This window comes from Lynx canadensis, chromosome E1 (genome assembly GCF_007474595.2).
Source record: "Lynx canadensis isolate LIC74 chromosome E1, mLynCan4.pri.v2, whole genome shotgun sequence".
NCBI lineage: Eukaryota > Metazoa > Chordata > Mammalia > Carnivora > Felidae > Lynx > Lynx canadensis.
In genome coordinates, this window is record NC_044316.2 from 11,389,343 (window position 1) to 11,409,688 (window position 20,346).

The 20,346-nt window shown below is 53.5% G+C and overlaps 1 long non-coding RNA gene across 1 annotated transcript; it reads left to right on the forward strand.

The window, feature by feature from the left end:
* The first annotated feature begins 3,263 nt into the window (after positions 1-3,263).
* Positions 3,264-5,647, forward strand: LOC115501414. The gene is made up of 3 exons (XR_003964786.1): positions 3,264-3,394; positions 4,268-4,577; positions 4,859-5,647. It is a non-coding gene; the product is annotated as an uncharacterized LOC115501414 (long non-coding RNA).
* The last annotated feature ends 14,699 nt before the right edge of the window (positions 5,648-20,346 follow it).

The window sequence follows — 20,346 nt, forward strand, 5'->3', positions numbered from 1 at the left end:
GGGCGGGCGACGCGCGGGGGGAGAAGGAGAGCGAGAGCGGGAGGAAAAAAGTTCCCGGGCGGCCTGGCTGCGCTCGCTCGAGGCCCCGGGCGCCAGGTGGGCCGTGCGCGCCCCGACAGCACCCCCTGGCGGTCCGCGCGCCCCACTGCGCGTCACCCCCCCCCCCCAACCTCGCCCGCCGGCTTTGGGGGGAGGGCGCCTTGCGTGGGATCCAGGTGGAGCCCTCCCGGACTCGCACGCCCCGCCTGGGTCCTGGGGACGCCGTGGGACTGGGGGCTGGGTGAGGGCTGCAACCTCGGGCGGATTTGGACTGGCACCTTGCCCTCAGATGCTTCCAGTCTCTGGCCTGGTTCCTAGGCCAGGCTCCCACCCTCGCCCCACCATCAGCCGTCACCGTGACCTCCTTTTTACAGGGTGGGAAACATTTTTGACGTCTAAACTCAATAGGTCGGACATAAATTTCTCCACTTACTGGGTTCCCGGCACCTTGCTGGGCGCTGGGGAATCAACAGAGACAAATGGTCCCAAGCTGTCAGGGAGCTAACCTCCTGTGGGGGACAGACAGACAACAAACAAATGCTTACATACGTAAAGAAGATAATTTCAGGGAGTAATGAGTCCTAGGAAGCAAATTAGCAGGTGAAGTGACAGATAGGGGCTACTTAGCTGGAAGTGAGAGAAGGAGGCCTGAGCACAGAACTGAAAAACAGGAAGGCAGCCTGCCATGAGTAGAGCCAGGGGAAGACCATTCCCAGCAGACGGAAGATCAAGTACAAAGGCCCTGAGGCAGGAGACAGCTCGATGTGTAAAGGGCCAGGAGATAGGTGGTGGGCACACTGAAGGCACAACCGTAAGGGAAGACCTCGGTCTTCAAGGCTACAGAGGGCCTGGTGAGGAATTTGGATGCGATTCTGGTGCCACGGGAAGGAAGCCGTTGGCAGATTTTAAGCAGAGGAATGTTGAATAAACGAGTGAGTGAATGAGCCTGTGAACTTATAGACAATTGCTGCTCTAACGCTTTGACTCACCAGGGCTCAGGCAGAAACCCACAGACACCTGCTCTGGGAGCCTCCCCACCAGCCCCCCAGGCTCTGGGGTCTGTTGGTCCTATGGAGGGGAGGGCAAAGCATCAGAGCTCCCAGGTGACCCGGGGCTAGTGAGGTCCCCTATCTAACCTCAGCTTCCTCATTGGTAAAATAGGGACTGTAGTAGGTACAGTGCCCTTACTCTGTGCCAGATACTTTCTTTCTTTCTTTCTTTCTTTCTTCTTTCTTTCTTTCTTCTTTCTTTCTTTCTTCTTTCTTTCTTTCTTTCTCTTCTTTCTTTTCTTTCTTTCCTCTTTCTTTCTTTTTCTTTCTTCGTCTTTTCTTTCTTTCTTCTTTCTCTTTCTTTTGTCTTTCTTTTCTTTCTCTTTCTTTCTTTCTTTCTTTCTTTCTTTCTTTCTTTCTTTTTCTTTCTTTTTTAAGGCTTATGTATTTATTTTGAGAGAGAGAGAGAGAGCACAAGCAGGTGAGGGTCAGAGAGAAGGAAAGACAGAATCCCAAGCAGGCTCCACACCATCAGTGCAGAGACAGATGCGGGGCTGAGACTCACGAACTATGAGATCGTGACCTGAGCCGAGATCAAGAGTCAGCTGCTTCACCAACCGACTGAGCCACGTAGGTGCCCTGAGATACTGTCCTTCTTTGTATGGGTTGTCTCATTCGATCCTGGCAGCCCTTTTGTGAGGCTGGCTCACTCATCACATTTTGTTCATGTGGCACAGAGTGGTGAAATCACCCGCCCAGGTTCCCAAGCTAACGTGTCAGAGCCAAGACCTGCACCCTTCCCACTGAGGCTCAGTCACCTATCTCCCACGGAGAGTGGCGAATGGTCACAAAGGGGCTGGGTCACAAAGTGAGCTGCACCGTTTTAAGCTAGTTCTAAGCACACGTTCTGGGGGGAGCTGGGGGGAGACCAACCTGGTTTCTAAATCTGGCTCTTTTGTGCCAGCTTTGGGCAAACCACTTGACTTGCTGAGTCTCGGTTTCCTCATCTGTAAAATGGGGGTCACAGCAGTACCTGCTTCCTGGGGTTGTTGAGAGGATTGAATTAAGTAAGGTGGGTGAAGCATTAAGCCCAGAGGTCAAATACTAGTTGAGTGGGAATGGCCGCTTTCGTCCGTTCAGGGGCTTTTTAACCCCCACCATGGTCCACTCTCCTGCCCTCCCTGCCTTAACCTGCTTTTGGGAGAGCCCAGGGGCAGGCCTGACGCCAGGAACCTCAGTGGGAGCTGGAGGAGGCGGCCTCGCTGCGGGAAGGAGATTGCGCGGGGTCCAAATACTCACAACTGCCATTGTTGAGCACCTACGTGCACCCGCTGCCTTCCGTATGTATTATTTCCTGCAGCTGCTGTGACAAATGACCACAATTTCAGTGGCTTAAAACAACACGCATCTACTCTTTACCGTTCTAGAGGCCAGAAGAGTCTGAAATCAGCTTCCCACGGCTAAAGTCAAGGTGTTGGGAGGGCTGGCTCTTTCTGGAGACTCTAGGGAAGAATCTGTTCCCTGTCTTTTCTAGCTTCTGGAGACCACCTGCATTTCATGGCTTGTGATGGCGCGGTGACCTCCAGAAGCTAGAAAAGGCAAGAAAACAATAGCTTCTGTTGTCCCGCCTCCTACTTCCTCCCTTGACCTTCCTGCCTCCTCTTCTAAGGACCTTTGTGATTACATTAGGGACACCTGTATATTCCAGACTCTTAATTTAATCACACCTGCAAGGACACCACCCCAACCCCCCCCCCCCCCCCCCCGATTTTTTTTTTCCATATAAGAGAACATCCACGGGGGCCAGGGATTAAGACATGAATATCTTTGTGAGTCATTGTTTAGCCTCACACTCCATGCATTCTCTGAATTCTCCCTCATCATAACTCCTTTTACAGATAAGAAAATCATCAAAGCTCAGAGAGGTGAAGTCACTTGTCCAAGGTCATCCAGCACATGAGTTTATTCACCCGTTGCCTGTCAAGGAATTCCGGAAAGGCTTCCTGAAGGAGGTGACCTGTGAGCTGAGATCTGAAGAGTGATTTTCCCCAGTGTGTTTTAGTCAGGGGAGGGCATGGGGCCTCTCAGAAGACAGCAGGGAACTGAACAGGGGTCACTGTCAGCAAAGCCAGTGCCCGAGAGACTTCTGCTGAGAACTGCTTCGTCATCCTTAGCCAGATGCGGTAAGAGGGCCAGGAGGGAGGGGGCCACCGTGCAACAGACTCCCAGTAAAGACGCTGTTGGTACAAGTCTCAAACTTGCAGCTTGAATGTGGAATCCAGGGTGCTGGGTTTGTTTGGACTGGAGAGGAGAGCAAAGTGTTTGAAAATCTGGAGTTGAGTACCTTTAAGGAATCTAAGTTCTTGGTGAGTTGAAATACCTGTTTTGTTTTTTTCTTTTTATTTATTTATTTTGAGAGAAAGAGAGAGCAAGAGCAGGGGAGGGGCAGAGAGAGAGAATCCCAAGTAGGCTCTGCCACGGTCAGCGCAGAGCCCGACGTGGGGCTCGAACCCACGAATCGTGAGATCATGACCTGAGCTGAAATCAAGAGTCAGATGCTCAACTGACTGAGCCACCCAGTCACCCTTGAGATACCGTTAAGGAATATAAATTCTACTTCTTGTTCTACACCCTCTTTTAAATCCCCAGATGCATTTGAATTTGGATACCCTCCCTCTTCCCAGGGGTCTTAAGACCTAGTTCTGCCTCTGTGTGGCCTTGGCCTTGGGCTACCCTTAGTTTTGTCACAGGTTGAAAGGAGACGAAGACCTCTACCTAGGGGAGGGAGAAAGACCCTTGTGGGCTGGAGGACAGGAAAAGGGGAAGGATCTTTCTCAAGATTGGATCGAGCATTCTGAGAGAATAGCCTTATTTATCATTTGCTCACTCAACAGAATACAAAGCGAGCCTTTCACCAAGCCTCAGCCTCGTTGGGTAGACACCCCCATTCAAATAGCCCCCTGGTTCACACAAGGAAACTGAGGCCAGGGAGGGGAAGTACCTAGAGCAAGAAAGTACAGAGCGGGATTCGGGGGTGTCCAAGTGCCCTGCTGGAGCTCAACCGCACGGCCAGTCTCCTGTCTTAGGGCCAAAGCACCTGGGGGCTCAAGGCAGAATTTAGGATGTGCAGCAGCCTCCCATTCATAAGTACATAGCCAGCATTTACTGAGCACTTACTACGTGCCAGGCCCTGTGCATTTTGGTCTGTGAGGTGGAGACTCACTGTCTGCATTTTGCAGATGAGAAACCAGAGGCCCAGAGAGGGGAGAGAACATTCCCAGAATTGGTCAGCTCAGTGCTTGTAGCTGTCGACTTAGTCCGGGCATTCTTCAGGCCACTGAATTCCATCCGCTGAGTTCCATCCTGTTCTGAAACACTTCATGTTCGGGGTTTTCCTTGTTGAGATGGGGCTGACCCAGCCAGATGGAGCCTCGATTTGTCAGCCACGGGGCACGAGCCCCCAGGAGTTCTCCAATATCCTTCTCACCAACTTTGTGAGATTCTACAGCTTTGGTTAAGATTTGAAGATTTCCTTCACCATCAACTTGTGTAAGTGAAACTGATGGAAAAGATGCCCACGGCAGGGGCCGGGGGAGAGGTGGCGCTAAACAGCGGGGGTGGGGGCTAAGTTTGTAAGCCGTCAGGACAGTGGCAAATCTGGTCACGTTTTAACAGTTTTTACTTCCAGTGCAGATAACAAACGCTCAGCTGCGGGGGACCCCCATCACCTGGATTAGCTGGGTCAGCCCAGGAACGGTTGCATCGAGAATTATAGGAGGGGGGGGGAATAAAATTCCATCTTGTCTCAGCCATTATGGGTCTCTTTCCAGAACCTTGTCTTTTGGTGGTAATAACACATCTACTTCTGGGATGCAGAGATGGTCATACGACTCAGATTTAGCCAACCAAAATGCCCTATTTGCCTGGCCACCGTAACTGGTTCAGGAAAGGCAACAGGATCCAAGCCCTCTGGGAGTTTTGCTGGAAGCATTGAGCTATGCCAGGCCCTCCAGGAGTTGTTAAGCCAGTTGGCTGTGGGCCTGGGAATGAAGCCAATATGGAGAGAAGCTGTCTGGAGATACACCCAGAGATACCACCTGGGCGCCTGGATCCAGCTATGCCTGAAGCTCAGAAACTCCTGGACTTGAAGTTTCACAAACCAATAAATTTGCCCATTTGCATAAATTAGTGTGAGCTGATCTTCTGTAACTTGTCTCAGAGAGAACCGAAGCCGCTTTACCTGGAGAAGAATAATCAGGAATGTGAGAATGAGAGCAGGGCCACTATCTCCAAAGAGCCGAAGGGTGGCCCTGGCCTTGTATACAGATTGTGTGTTTCCAGTGGGCAGGAGGATCTGGAGCAGGATGTTGGCTCTACGAAGAAGAACTTTCCCACAGTTAGAGCTGTTCAAAGAGGACCCCGCGCCACCTGGAGGGAGAGGGTGACTTCCTGTCTCTGGGGGTACGCAAACAGAAGCAGGATGTGATGAAAGGGCCTGAGGCTGGCTAGAACAGCAATCCTGTAATTGACTATGACTCCATACCTCAGACCAGCTTCAGTGGAGAGCTGGAGAATACCATTTGCTCGCCATTTTCCATCGTAAAATATTTCAAGGGGCACCTGAGTGAGTCAGTCGGTTAAGCGTCCGACTTCGGCTCAGGTCGAGATCTCGCGGTTTGTGGGTTCGAGCCCCGCGTCTGGCTCTGTGCTGACAGCTCGGGGCCTGGAGCCTCCTTCGGATTCTGCGTCTCCCTCTCACTCTGCCCTTCCCCTGCTCGTGCTCTGTCTCTCTTTGTCTATCAAACATAAATAAAGTAATAAAAAAAATTTAAAAAGATTTCAAATATTCAAGAAGATAAGACAGTAATTCAGCGATCGCCCCTGAATCCATTCTTGTCAGCTCAAGAAATAAAACTTTGCCAATGCAGCCTTGCTCCTGATGGCAGACTCCCACCCCCACCCCCACTGTCCCCTTGCTGGTCTTTAAGCTTTTATTACATACGCACAGGCCCAAGGGACATGTAGTTCACGGGTCTCTCTTAAATCGAGGGGTGGGACTTGCCATACTTTTGGGCCCTGCAGAATTTTTTGTGATTGCCAGTGGTGAAAATAAAAGCACTTAGCCACTAAGAAAACATATATTTTCCTTCTTTCTTTCTTTCGTTTTTAATAATAGAAAAGTATTACAAAAGCAGTCCCCAAACAGTTTTTCATCTTGTGTTTATAAAAGCAACTCCATGACCCCCTCTCCACCTCCGGCGCCCCCCCCCCCTCCCGCCGCCTCCCCTGTTCTGCTGTTCGGGCTCCCTCACCCTCAGAGCTGTGGGGGCTGAGCCGGAGATAAGGTGGATCAAGGGCTCTGCTCATGCCCCGGGGTGTGGTAAGTGCTCAGTTACAGCACTAGTTGGAACTGTCATGCTTGTTAGGGAACTGCTCCCCACCCCCAGCCACTCCCCTCAGTGGAGAAACTGTCACCCTCCTCCCTCTGCGCACCCCCTGGTCCCGGTGGTCGTGAAATCCTGACAGTTTCAGCCTTTGGTCGTCCCCCAATGAGAGCCTCTGGAACCAGTCTCTTGCCTTCAGTTTTAACCCCCCAATATCTGCCCTCCTTACGGTGGCCCAGACAGTTGTTCCCTTCCAGTGTGTTACTCCCGGGCTTGCCTCCCTCCACCCCGCAACCCACCCCAAGCCTGGCTTGGCCTTTCCGTGTCCTTCCCAGCCCCATCCCTTCCTCCTCCCAGCGTCCCCACCTGCTATTCTCTCTGCACCTTTCTCTTTTTGCTCTGTCCGGGGGCTCCCTTCACACCCTTGCAGGCTCAACTCGAGAGTGGGTTCCTCCAGGGTCTGGGCGCCTGGGGGGCTCAGCTGGTTAAGCGTCTGACTTCAGCTCAGGTCATGATGTCACGGTTCGTGGGTTCGAGTCCCGCGTCGGGCTCTGTGCTGTCAGCTCGGAGCCTGGAGCCTGCTTCGGATTCTGTGTCTCCCCCTCTCTCTGCTCCTCCCCAACTTGCGCTCTGTCTCTCTCAAAAACAAATAAACATTAAAAAATAAAAACAAAACAAAACAAAACAAAACAAAACAGTGGGCTCCTCCAGAGTGCCCTCCCAGAGCTCCTCGGGTCAAATCAGGCCTTTACTCCCTCAGCCGGGTGCCTGGACGCTTACTGTCCCATGGAATTCTGGGTGATCGCTATTTTTTATGAGTCTTTCTTGCTCGGGGTGGAAAGTTTCTTGAGGGCAGGAGTGCTGTCCTCTTCAGGGTTTGGCAGATAGTTTTTGCACAGCAATGATTAAAAACAGTACCATTTACTCTTCTAGGCTCTTTGCACCTACCAATTCATTTCAGCCTCATAAGGGCTCAGCAAGGGAAATACTAAATCAGCCCATTTTACAGATGAGGAGGGGAGGCACGGGGAGGTGTGTATGTTGCCTGCGGCTGCCGTAACAAGTCACCACTAACCTAGTGGCTGAAAACAACACAGATTCGTTCTCTTACTGTTCTGGAGGTCAGGAGTCCAGAATCCGTTTCTCTGAGCAGAGCTGGTTCTTTCTGGAGGCTCCAGGGGAGAATCCGTGTCGTTTTCTTTTCAGATTCCAGGGGCTGCCTGCGTTCCTCAGCCTGTGGCCCCTTCCTCAGTCACTGCTGCTTCGGGCTTCTGTTGTCACATCTCCTTCTCCTCTTTGTCACATCTCGGGCTGCCTCTGTCTTAGACGACACTTGTGATGACATTGGGCCCTCCAGATAAGCGATTCCTCTCCCATCTCAAGATCCTTGTCTTCATCACTGCAGACTCTCTTTTGCCATCTGAGGTCACGTGCAAAGCGTTCGGGGTTTGGGGCTGTCTTTGGGGGCCGTTATTCAGCCGACACAGAAGTGCCCCCGAGTGGGGTGGGGCATGAGTTACTTGGACCCTGATGAGGCCTCGAGGCCACTGCCAGCAAGACAGGGCACAGCCGTTCCTCCCACCTCCTCCCCGTCCCCACATCCCCGGTGGTCAGCAGGGCCCAGACCAGGGTCTTTGCTGAGAATTCAGTCTTTAGAATGTGCCAGGCAGTGGGTCAAACTGTTCCCATCTGTCATTGAGTCTCTACAACCATCATCCCTCATATACCCATTCTATGGATGTGCAGATTGAGACTTAACCAACAGCGGCTGGTATTTCTTGAGCATCGACTGTCAACCATGGCCGCGGCCACACCCTGTGCACCATATTTCACAGGTTCATACGCTCGGGCGGTGCTCACAGGGGCCCTGTAAGGGAGGTACTGTGATCCCCATGATGGTGCAGAGAGGAAACTGAGCTTAATAGGACGGCCACTAGTCACAGAACACTGAGGGCACTTGACGGACGAGGCTGAGCTGGGCTCCAGAGCTGCAGTCTGGAGGGGAAATGGAGGGCCGGCAAGGTCTGGTCTGGGTAGACAGCCCCCAGGTCGCTCCCTGTCAGGTTCACGGAACAGCCATGCTGGAGTCGAAGGGTGTAAAGGCTCTGTCCAGCTGCCAGGCCTCCAGGGGGAGAGAATGCTGGTCCTGGGCTGTGGGGTGGGGGCAAAGAGAAGGTGGTGGGAGGTAAGCAATGGGGGGCTGGGGGCAGGGAGGGCGTGCAAAGTGGGGAGTGGGGGTACAGAGCCTGGGGGGGGTGGAGGAGGGAGTGGGGAAGGAGTGGGGAGTGGGGTAGAGAGGGAGGGGGAGGGGGGACTGGGGTGATGGAGGAAGGGGAGGGATTAGGAAGTGGGGAGTGGGGGAGGGGGGAGATGGGAGGTCCGGGAGGGTCGCCATAGTAACGGGAGTCCGCGCTGCTCTAAGGCTGAGCTGCCCCTGGGGAAGGAGATAAAATGTTTTCTATCGATCTTTGTCGGGAGAGTCGTCAGTGATAAGCTCCTCCAGCCAAGACGGGGCTAGAGGGGCCTGGCTGGTGGGAGTGCGCATGACGGCTGCACACTCCTCCGCCCGTGGCACCCAGGGTGGTCACCAGGACTGGGGGCGGATCGGGAGGCTGGGCAGGGAGCCGCATTCATCGGCTCTGGCCCTCTGGCCCCTTGTGCCCAGTGGGACAGTTACACCGGGGCTGGGCGCGCGCGGAGTCAGGGACGGAGAGGACGGGACAGGGGCTGGGGATCTGGCTGATGTGTGGAAGGCTGTGAGGCTGTTCTCTGTGCCCGGAGGTCCAGCCGCAGGGAACTTGTCCTTTCTCTTCCCGGGAACTGGCGTCAGGTTCGTCAGGTGCCCACCTGCGGGATGGGCAGCCACGGCTGGGGAAGGACCCAGTGGCCTGCGCTGGGGACAAACGCTCCAGCCGTCTATGCTGCCGGGGCCGGGGACAGGGCCATTGTCCAGGGCCTCCGGGGACCGGGAGCGGCTTCCCCGCAGGACGCGTACGTGCCTGTGTGCGCATGCGTGTGGGCGGCCGGGCCTCGCCGCCCCCAAGTGTACAGATATGTGCGGATCACCTGCCCCTGCCAGTCTCCGTGGGTGTCCACCTGTGTCTATGTGGTTCCTTCGCTCCACGGGTGTTAGCGCCTGCGATGCCGGGGGCTGGGCTGGGCAGGGGTGCACCGGTGACCCAGGCAGACACAACTCCTCTTCCTCTTGGGGTCGACTTTTGGGGGTGGAGAGTCAGACAAATTAAACAGAAAAGTAAACAGGGAGACTGGATAATTATGTCAGGGACTCGTAGAGGGGGCGGGAGAGTGGGGAAGCGGCTTCTTAGTTCTGTAAGGAAGTCGTGGAGAACTAAAGAAGAACATGCTTGGCCCTGCAAATAGCAAGTGCAAAGGCCCTGAGGCAGGAGTGTGCCGGGAAGCTTAGCCCCTGGGGGGCTGGAGTGGGTGCGAGGGCACAGAGGGTCAGGAAAGGTTTGGGTGGCCATAGCGAGGCCTCTGGCTCTGACGCTGAGTGAGTGGGTGATCTCCCTTGAGGTCCCCACAACAATCCTAGGCCGAAGAGAACAGACGTGGGCCGGGAACAGCAGCATGGATGCCGCCAGGCCGCGGCTGCGTGACTCCAGATGGGCATCAACAGGGCCTGGTCAGGGTGCGAGCCGGGACGGTGTGAAGAGTTACGGATCCCAAATATATTTTGAAGGTAAAACTGACAGGATTTGCAGATGTGGGAAGAGAAAGAGAGGCATCCTGGGCACTCCAGAGCTTTGGCCTGAGCCACTGGCGCTGTGTCTCTGTGGGCGTCTGATCATTGCTCTCAGGCCCCGCTGTGTGGGGGCAGGTGTGTGTGTGCACAGCCCTGTCTCATCCCTGCTGTCGCCAGGGCCTGTGGGCTGGGAGCGGACAGGAGAGAGAGGAAACCAGGGAGGGAGGGGCCGTGGCAGGTGCTTGAGGAACATTTATGGGTAAAAATGGGCACTTTAGGTCTACCCCTTCTCTGGGGACCACCAGCTGGTGGTGTCTGTCCTGGAGGCCCTGAGAGGGGACACCTCCCCAAGAGCAGAGACACTGGCTCTCACCTTCCACGTCACCTCCTTCCAGAAACCAGAGAGAATCCCACTGGTCCATTCAGCTCTCAGAATGCATTCACTTTCCTTCTCCACTCCCCCGAATCCTGTCCATCCTCCAAGAGCAGCTCAAACTCCGTTTTTTTTTTTTTAAATTTTTTTTAACGTTTATTTATTTTTGAGACAGAGAGAGACAGCATGAACAGGGGAGGGGCAGAGAGAGAGGGAGACACAGAATCTGAAGCAGGCTCCAGGCTCTGAGCTGTCAGCACAGAGCCCGACGCGGGGCTCGAACTCACGGACCGCGAGATCATGACCCGAGCCGAAGTCGGACGCTTAACCGACCAAGCCACCCAGGCGCCCCTCAAACTCTGGTTTTAAGGAGTCTGGTGAGACACCAGCAAGGTGGGTCCTGGAGTCAGCCTGGGGGTAGTTAAGTCTGCCACTTGCTGCTGTGTGACCTGGGACAAGTCACTTCACCTCTCTGAGCTGACGCTTCTTCCCTGTGTAAGTAGGAGCCAAGAGCTGATAGCACCTGTCCTGTGGGGGTTGTTCAGCTGTTATATCTGTGAGCCTCAGTTTCCCGATCTGTCAAGGAGGGCTGAGGGAAGATAAAAAGAGACACTATCTGTGGTAGTCACTCAGTGCCCAGATCACGGTACGCCTTTTCCCCACATTCATTCCTTTCTCCTGCGCTGGAACCCAGTCCTGTCTCCCCGTCTCCCCACTCTGCTTCTCTGGAACTCCCCACCCCCAATTCTAGGCGGCTCTCGTTAGGCTGTGACCACAGGCCCACCAGACCCACAACGTTGGTACCACACAGGGTCTCCAAAGGCTGTCGCTGTAAATGGCCCTGCTCGGTTACCCGGCTGGCTTTAGGAGCTGGCCACAGAGCTCCAGCTCAGAGTCCGTGTGGCTCACCGTGGCAGACTGAAAATGGCCCCCAGGGGTGCCTGGGTGGCCCGGTCGGTTGAGCATCCGACTTTGGCTCAAGTCATGAGCTCGAAGTTCACGAGTTCGAGCCCCACGTCGGGCTCTGTGCTGACAGCTCAGAGCCTGGAGCCTGCTTCGCGTTCTGTGTCTCCCTCTCTCTCTGCCCCTCCCTGACTTGCTCTCTTTCTCTCTCTCTCAAAAATAAATAGACATTTAAATTTTTTTTTTTAAATTGAAAATGGGCCCCCAAACATACCTAAATCCTAAACCCTGGAACTTGTGGCCCAAAAAGGGTCTTTAACAGGTCTGACTTAGTTAAGGACCTTGAGATGGGGAGATCGTCCTGGCTGATCTGGGTGGGCCCTATATGCCATCACCAGCATCCTTCTAAGAGAAGCGACAGACACGGGGCGGGGGGGGAGGTGACACATGAAGTCACACACGTTACCACAGAGGCAGAGACTGGAGTGATGCGGCTGGAGCCAAGGAAGGGCACAGCCACCAGAAGCAGGAAGAGGGAAGGGATGAATTTTACCCCCTGGAGCCTCCGGAGGGAGGGTGCCCTGCTGACCCCTGGAAGTCAGCCTCGTGATACTGATCTCACACTTCTGGCCTCCGGAACTGAGAGAATAAATGTCTGTGCTTTAAGCCACCAAATTTGTGGTAATTTGTTACAGCGGCCACAGGAAACTAATACACGTACATTTTAGGATTTCTCGACTACCACCCTGAGCCCCCTCCCTGCCCGCTGCTCACCAGAGCTGGGACGTGATCGGGTAGGGTCCGTGGGTAGGTGTTCGTTCACTCCTGCAGGCCAGCGGAGGGGGCCCAGGGGCTGATGGGGGACAGGACAGGTGGAGGGGAGCCCGGACAATGTTGGCGTTCTGTGAGCTGCTGGACCTCAACTCGGGCCTGGGATCCCCAGGGATGCTGGGAGCAGTGGCTGCACTGGACTGCCCTGGCCTGGCCCCGTCTGATCTCTCCACAGCTCCTTTGTGGGTTGGAGTGGAGCTGAGATCCTCCCTGGGGAGGCCACAGGTCCCCTCGAGCCTCCCCAGAGGGCACAGAAAGTCGTCACCCGTGGATGCAGACGCACGCGGGGAGCGTGGGAGGAAAAAGCCCGCAGCGTAGGGGGTGGCTGCCTGTGTGTCCACGCGCATCTGTGTGTGTCTGTGGGGGTGGGGCTGGTGCATGTACATATATATGTGGGCCCAGATGCAGCCCTCCCGTACTGGTAGGGAGCAGGTGCATGTGCACGTGATAGAGGCCCAGCTGAAAACCCAGGTGTCCCAGAAAGAGCCTACATAATTTTCTTTCAATCAACTTAAATCCTGTTCTAAGCCCCCATTCTGCTGACTGGTGGAAAATTGCATCTCCGCTATTCTTGGGACTCTTGTTCCCCTCCAGAGTGATGCAAAGGTCCTGGGGCCACACAGCCTGGCTACCACCTCTGGCAGGACTGTGGGTCCCGACAGGTAACCGACACTTCCTGGCTGGTGGAGAGACCAGCAACACTCCCTTAGACAGGAAATGCAAGGAGCCTGCCTGGAATCGGAGCGTGGGGCAGGGGTGGGTAAAAATAGAACAGAACCCAAATTAATATCCGGTATTCATCTAGAACAGTACAGTTGTGCTGCTCCGTAGAGGTGTCGTGGCGTTAGCTACGTGTGGCGATTTGGATTTCTATTAATTAAAATGAAACACAAAAACATTTAATGCAGTGTTCCTCAGTCACATGAGCTACATTTCAAATTTTCAGAAGCTGCGTGTGGTTAGGATGTTCTACAGAACTTGCTACAGAAAGTTCTAGCACTGGCATAAGTTCTACCCTTTTAAAAAAAATTGTTTTTAATGTTTATTTTTGAGACAGAGAGAGACAGAGCATGAACAGGGGAGGGTCAGAGAGAGGGAGACACAGAATCTGAAACAGCCTCCAGGCTCCGAGCTGTCAGCACAGAGCCCGACGCGGGGCTCGAACTCACGGACCGCGAGATCACGACCCGAGCCGAAGTCGGCCGCTTAACCGACTGAGCCACCCAGGCGCCCCAAGTTCTACCCTTTTGAGAGGAGTAATCTGGCCGTCCTACAGGTGGGGATGCTTGGACTAGACAGGCCACTCACCCCGGGGCCATCTTCTGCATCCCTGGGGGAAGTTGGCTTCCGGAGAACAGTCCTGTCTTTGTTTAGTGGTACAGCACCCCCTGAGCTCAGCTTGTTAAGGAGCTGTGTGGCTCCAAGCCCTGTCTCGGGCCTGATACTTCACTCCTTTGTGACTCAGTTTCCCCATGCATGAGATGGAGATTGTGACAGCCTCCTGGGGCTGCCATGTGATTTCTGTGAGTTAACATTTGTAAAATGCTCAGGACACCACCAGGTACACAGTAATTTCCAAGTCAGAGTGCATCAGGGTGACCACCGATGCCTCGGGGCCGGGATTTGCTTAGAGTCAGACTCCCAATCTTATTCACGCTTCTAGCACTCACTTGACGAACACGTACTGAGCTGGCTTTGGGGGGGGTGCTATAAGTTGTATGATGTAGATCTGGAGCTGTGGGGGCCACCCTGGGGGGAGTGAAAGTTGCTCTGAGAATAAAGTGAATCCAGAGGAAGGTTCTTGTTGATATCTGAGAGCTGGATCCAGCTGTTCCTGAAGCTGGTTTCTTTCTAGTTACGTTTGCCAATAATTTTTTTCCTGTCATTTGTGACTCAAAGACTAATCTTAAGGGGCCATCTCATCTCACCCCTTACTCCCTGATGCCTGATCCTTCTCTATAGCAGCTCTGATAGCTTGAATGCCACTCATGATAGGGGTTTCACTACTTATCAAGCTCCATAAGGGTAGTACCAATTCTTCCACTAGTGAGGGCTGATCATTGATTGCTCCTGTCTGGAAAGGGTGTGTGCAAAAAGATGAGATGAGGGGACAGCTGGGCCGCTCTGGAAGGAGCCCTCCTGGCTCAGATACAGTGCAGGGCGGTGGAAAGAGGACCCTCATGATCTGGCAGACCTGGGTTCCGATTTTAGCGCTGCTGGTGACTCACCGTGTGACCCCGAGCAAGAGACTTTCCCTCTCTGATCCTCAGTTTCACCACCTGGAAAATGGGTTTCCTGGCAGCATTCACGTCAGGACATTGTGAGAAAGGGGGTGGGGTGGGGTGGCAGGAAGCGCGTGCAAGCTTTTGGGCACACGCCTGTGCCAGGCACACAGCAGGCACGCAAGAGTGGGGGCCACATCTTTTCTGTGGACAATGACAGTGCTCCTTCTACACACATCTGAAGGGTCTGCTCTGTGCCGTGAGGGGCCGGCGCTAGGGGTCTACAAGGAGGCCTGGGTCACTCCTGCTCTGGAAAGTATCCACCGCGGCTATGCCGCGCACCCTTCCCCGGGCCGTGGCGTGCAGCCTGAGACACAGGAGCTGTCTGTTGTCATGGCGACGGAGGCCCACTGGAGTCCTGGGCCCGTCAGTCACCTCGGCCTGCTGCTGCGGGCACATCGGCAGGAGGGTGTGGGACGCAGGGTGTACATAATCCGTGCGCCTGTGTGTGCGCGCAAGTGAAATTCCCGAGTGTGCAAGGCAATGCCCCTGTGTGTATGGGCGTATGGAGAGAATTCCTGTGGGCACGGAGGCCACCTGCCTGCACGTGGGAGCGTGAGCAGAATTCCCGCAGGCGTGGGGCTGGGGGGTGTCGGTGTTGTGGGTGACTCAGCACGGAGGGGTGGCGTCGGAGTTGTGTGTGGTCTGGGTGTTTGGGGCGTGTATCTCTGGGATGCCGGCCCCAGGGCAGGGTGGGCGGGAGGCTGGCTCGGTGGGGAGGGATGTGGGCTCAGGTGTCCTTTGCTCCGTGTGGCCCTGGTGGGTCACTGTAGCTTTTGGAGCCCCGGAAGCACGGCAAGGTGTGAAGGGCATTCAAACTCGATAGCTCACGGAATCCTCATCGGTAAATGCGTTCATTCAACCCATATTTATTGAGGGCTGATGACGTGTCAGCTTCTGGGGTTACAGCGTGATCAAATTTCCCTCCCTCGGGAGTCCGGAGCCTGGTGGAAGTCGGACAAGGTCCGAGTGAGCAAATAGCAGCACAGCGATGTCAGCAAGACGAGGGTGCTGAGACATGGGGGGTGAATTCTGAGGGTGGCGTGGTCAGGGAGGTGACCTTTGAGCAGAGGCCTGATGGAAGGAGGGACAAAGTCATTGGGAGAGCGTTGCAAGCGGAGGGAACAGCAAATGCAAAGGCCCTGAGGTTGGGCCGAGGTTCGGGTGCCCGTGGAACAGTCGATGTGTTGGAACCACGTGGGCTCCACAGTGAGAAGGCTGTGAGGTAGCAGGAGGTGGACGGAAGGAGAAGAGAGAGTAGACCTGGGCAGGCTGGGGGCTTGGATGCTGGGCCTGAGGATGGGGTTTAGGGCCAAGAAAGCCTGGACAGGTCTTCACGTAGGAAAGGCCCCATACGTCTGGGGACTGGTGTTGAAGATGCATGAAGGGCCCAGGAGGCGGGTGACAGTCCTCCCCTCCTGCACAGAGGGATTCTGCTCTGGCTCTCGTGCGCGCTGGGCTTGGCAAAGCGAACCTAGAACTCTCGCCACCCGACGACATGAAAAGAACCTAATCAACACGAGCGAAAGATGTGACGCTTCTCCAAAGACGTGCAGAAGGTGTGCGAGCACGTGAAGAGAGGCTCCGCGTCCTTGGTCATCTGGGAAATCAAGTCAAAACCTCCATGAGACCCCACGCCACCCCCACTAGGATTGCTAAAATGTAAAAATCGGATAATACCAAGTACTGGTGAAAAAATCTGGGACAATGGGAGCTCTCGTACATTGCTTGCGAGGAGGTAAAATACCGCAGTCACTCCGGGAAACGCTCTGGCAGTTTCTTGTGCAGCTAAATATGCACTTACCATATGACGCAACCCTTTTCACTTCTAGGTGTTTACCCAAGAGAAATGAAAACATATGTCCACACATATGCTCATGGCGGTTTTCTGCGTAATTGCCCCAAACTGAAAACAACCCAAATGTTCATCAGCTGATGAACGGAGAAGCAAAACGTGATACATCCATATGATGAAATATTATTTGGTAATAAAAAAGAGTGAACTCTTGGCATCACCACCGGGTACATGTAAAAAGCAAGGGTGAATCGCAGATGCGTTATGGTGCGTGCACGAAGCCAGATCAAAAGCCTAGGTACTATGATTCGATTTAGGTGACATTCTGGGGGTGTCAAGATTATAGGGACAGAATACTGGTCAGTGGTTGTCCGGGGCTGGGGGTGGGGAAAGGGTTGACCACAAGGGGACATGAGGGAACTTTTCGGGGGGTGAGGGAAGTGTTCAATGTCACAAGAGGGGTTGTGGTCGCACGGTGTTATACATTTGTTGAAACCCATAAAACAGTCTGCTAAAAATGGATATATTTCATGTGTGTAAATTATGCTTCACTATCTCTGGCCGTAAACCATGACCTCTGGTTCTGCTGGCCATAGGGTAGTTTCTCAATAAATATTTGATTGACTGATTTGGAAATGATTCCTGCCAAACATTGAGGTCTCTTGTTCTTTTTTTTTTTTTAATTTTACAACTTTATTTATTTATTTTGAGCAAGAGAGAGCACATGGGAGGGGCAGAGCGAGAGAGGGAGAGAGAGAATCCCAAGCAGGCTCCACACTGTCACAGAGTGGAGTCCCAGGCAGGGCTTGAACTCATGAACTGCGAGATCATGAACTTGAACTGAAATCAAGAGTCGGTTGCTTAACTGACTGAGCCACGCAGGTGTCCCAAGGCCCCTGTTCTTAACAGGTGAGGCAGGAGTGACAAGGATATCAGGATCTTGCCAAGGAGGAGTGTGTGTGTGTGCGTGTGTGTGTGTGTGTGTGTGTGTGTAAGAGAAAGAGGGAGGGGAAGGTTTCTGTGGGGACTCCTGGAGACTACTGTGGTCTGTGGCTATCAGGAGCACTCTGGTTCCCCTCCTAGCACCAGGCAAGACAGGATGCACTCCCTCCTTGCTTTGAAGTCAGGGGTGGCAGGTGACCTGCTCTGGCCAATGAAATAGCAGAAGTGAGCCTGTCACTTTTAGGAAGCAACTTCGAGGGCTGGTGTGCAAGTCTTCACTTTCCCTTTTCCCTGACCTGCTGACCCCACGTCAGGACAGAGTCTTGGTCAACCTGGACCCTGGAGTGACTCTGACATGTGGGGGTCTTCCTGCTCCCCTGGGTCAGACATGCAGCATGGGTGAGAGGAATCCCTTCCTCCCTCCCATCTTTCCTTCCTTCCTTCCTGACTTTATTTATTTATTAAAACAATTTTTAAAGTATTTATTTTAGAGAGAGAGAGAGAAAGAGACAGAGTGAGAGCAGGGGAGGGGCAGACACACACACACACACACACACACACACACACACACGCACACACACAGAATCTGAAGCAGGCTCCAGGCTCCGAGCTGTTAGCACAGAGCCTGATGTGGGGCTCAAACTCACAAACTGTGAGATCATGACCTGAGCCGAAGTTGGATGCTTAACCGACTGAGCCACCCAGGCGCCCCCTGACTTTATTTTTTAGAGCAGTTTTAGATTCACAGCAAAATTAGATGGCGAGTACAGAGATTTCCCATGTACCCTTCCCTCCAGCCTCCCCCAGCTTCGGAGTCCCTCACCACAGCAGGGCATTTGTCACAGCTGATGAACCTATATTGACACATTGTTATCACCCACCGTCCACACTTTACCTTAGGGTTCACTCTTGGTGGTGCAGGTTCCAAGGGTTCTGATCAAGGCACACTGGCATGTATCCACTGTGATGGTATCATACAGAACAGTTTCAGTGCCCCGAAAATCGTCCGCGCTCTCCGTGCTCTGCCGATCACCCTTCCCTCCTCTCCAAGCCCCGGCAACCACGGATCTTTCTGTTGTCTCCGTAGCTTAGCCTTTCCCAGAATGCCATATAGTTGGAATCATGTAGTGTGCAGCCTTTATAGACCGGCTTCTTTTACTTAGTAATATGCATTTAACTTGTCCCCGTGTCTTTTCATGGCTTGAGAGCTCGATTCTGTTTAGAGCTGAATCCTATTCCAGTGGGCGGATGGACCACAGGGTATCCATCTAATTTTTGCTGAAGCACGTTTTGGTTGAGATTATGAAGAAAGCTGCTGTAAATATCTCTGTGCAGGTTTCTGGGAGGGCGTAAGTTTTCCAGTCGTGGGGGTAACGTGGTGGCTGGATTCCATGGTAAGATTGTGTTTTGCTTTGTTAAGAAACTGCCTGTCTTAGCTGGGGCTACCATCACAAAATGCCACAGACTAGGTGGTTTAAACAACAGCGATTTATTTTTTTTTAATTTAATTTTTTTACATTTATTTATTTTTGAGAGAGAGACAGAGCCCAAGTGGGGGAGAGGCAGAGAGAGAGAGGGAGACACAAAATCGGAAGAGGCTCCCGGCTCTGAGCTGTCAGCACAGAGCGCGACACAGGGCTCGAACTCAGGAACCGTGAGATCATGACCCGAGCTGAAGTTGGACGCTCAAACGACTGAGCCACCCAGGCGCCCCAAACAACAGCAATTTATTTTTCAAAGTTCTGGAGATACACCTTCTTCTTGTGACTTAATATGGTAGGGGTGGGGAAGACAGAGAGAGAGAGAGAAAGAGAGAGAGAGGAGAGAGCTCTAAGCAGTGTCTCTTCTTATAAGGATAGGAATCTACTGAATCATTTAAGGTTATCTCATTTAACCTTAATTTTCTCCATTAAGGCTCTGTCTCCGAATATAGTCACATTGGGGGCCGGTGCTTTCACGTATGAATTTTGCGAGGACACAGATACCCATCCATAACACTGCCAAATGGTTTTTCCGGGGTGGCTGTACCATTTTGCATCCCCACAAGGAGGGAATGACAGTTGCCTCGCTCCACGTCCTTGTCAGCATCTGATGCCTGTGCTGTGGATTATTTACTTGTTTGTTTTTTGTTTATTTAAAGACTTTATTTTTTTAAGTAATCTCTGCCCTCAACGCGGGGCTCGAACACACAATCCCGAGATCAAGAGTCGTGCTCTACCGACTGAGCCAGCCAGGCGCCCCCTCATTCTTTGGACGGTGTCTTTTGTAGAGCAGAAATTTTAAAATGTAACGAGGGCCAACCTAGCGACTCTTTGATGGATCCTGCCTCTAGCGTTGTATCTAAAAAGTCGTTGCTCAACTGTTGTTCTTTTAAGGCTTAAAAACCGCTGAGGTTTTGGGAACGCTTCCTACCACAGCATAACCTTGCTGGTCCTGACGAATGCAACAGTTAACAATAGAATTGTTGCTTGGCCTGCAGAACCAGGCTGCAGAGCTGACCGCCCAGCAGAGCTGCTGGCTCTGTTACCATCTGCACGGTGGGGGATCAAGATCTAGTCCAGGAGCCAAGTCAGGGTGCTGTTGTCACCATAGCAACCTCTCAGTACTCAGAAAGCAGCACCCTGGAGCCTGGGAGGCGGCTGCTGCAAACGCCTTCCTTGCGGGGAGAAGCCCCCCTCTCACTCCCTCCTTCCTGGTCTCGTGGGCTGGTACATCGAATGACAGCACATCGAGAGTCATCCCACCCTAGCTGCAAGGGATCCAGGAACATGGGTTCAGCCTCCCAGCCTCACTGTCCCGAGAGACACAGGAGAAGGAGGTGGGAATGGGTGCGAAGGGCCACTTGACCATGATCAACACAACAGGGGGTGGGAAGGGGGGCACCGCCTTCCTGAGCCTGCGTGACTCAGTTGGTTAAGTGTCCGACTCTTGGTTTTGGCTCAGGAAAAGGAGAGGACACGAGGCGCACAGTCGGAGGCCAGGGGAAGACAGGCAGTGGTGCAGAGATTCAAGGGATGTGTCCACAGGCCAGGGAATGGCGGGAGGCTCCAGGACAATATGAAAAGGGACCGTCCCCTAGAGCCTCTCGGGGGAGCACAGCCGGGC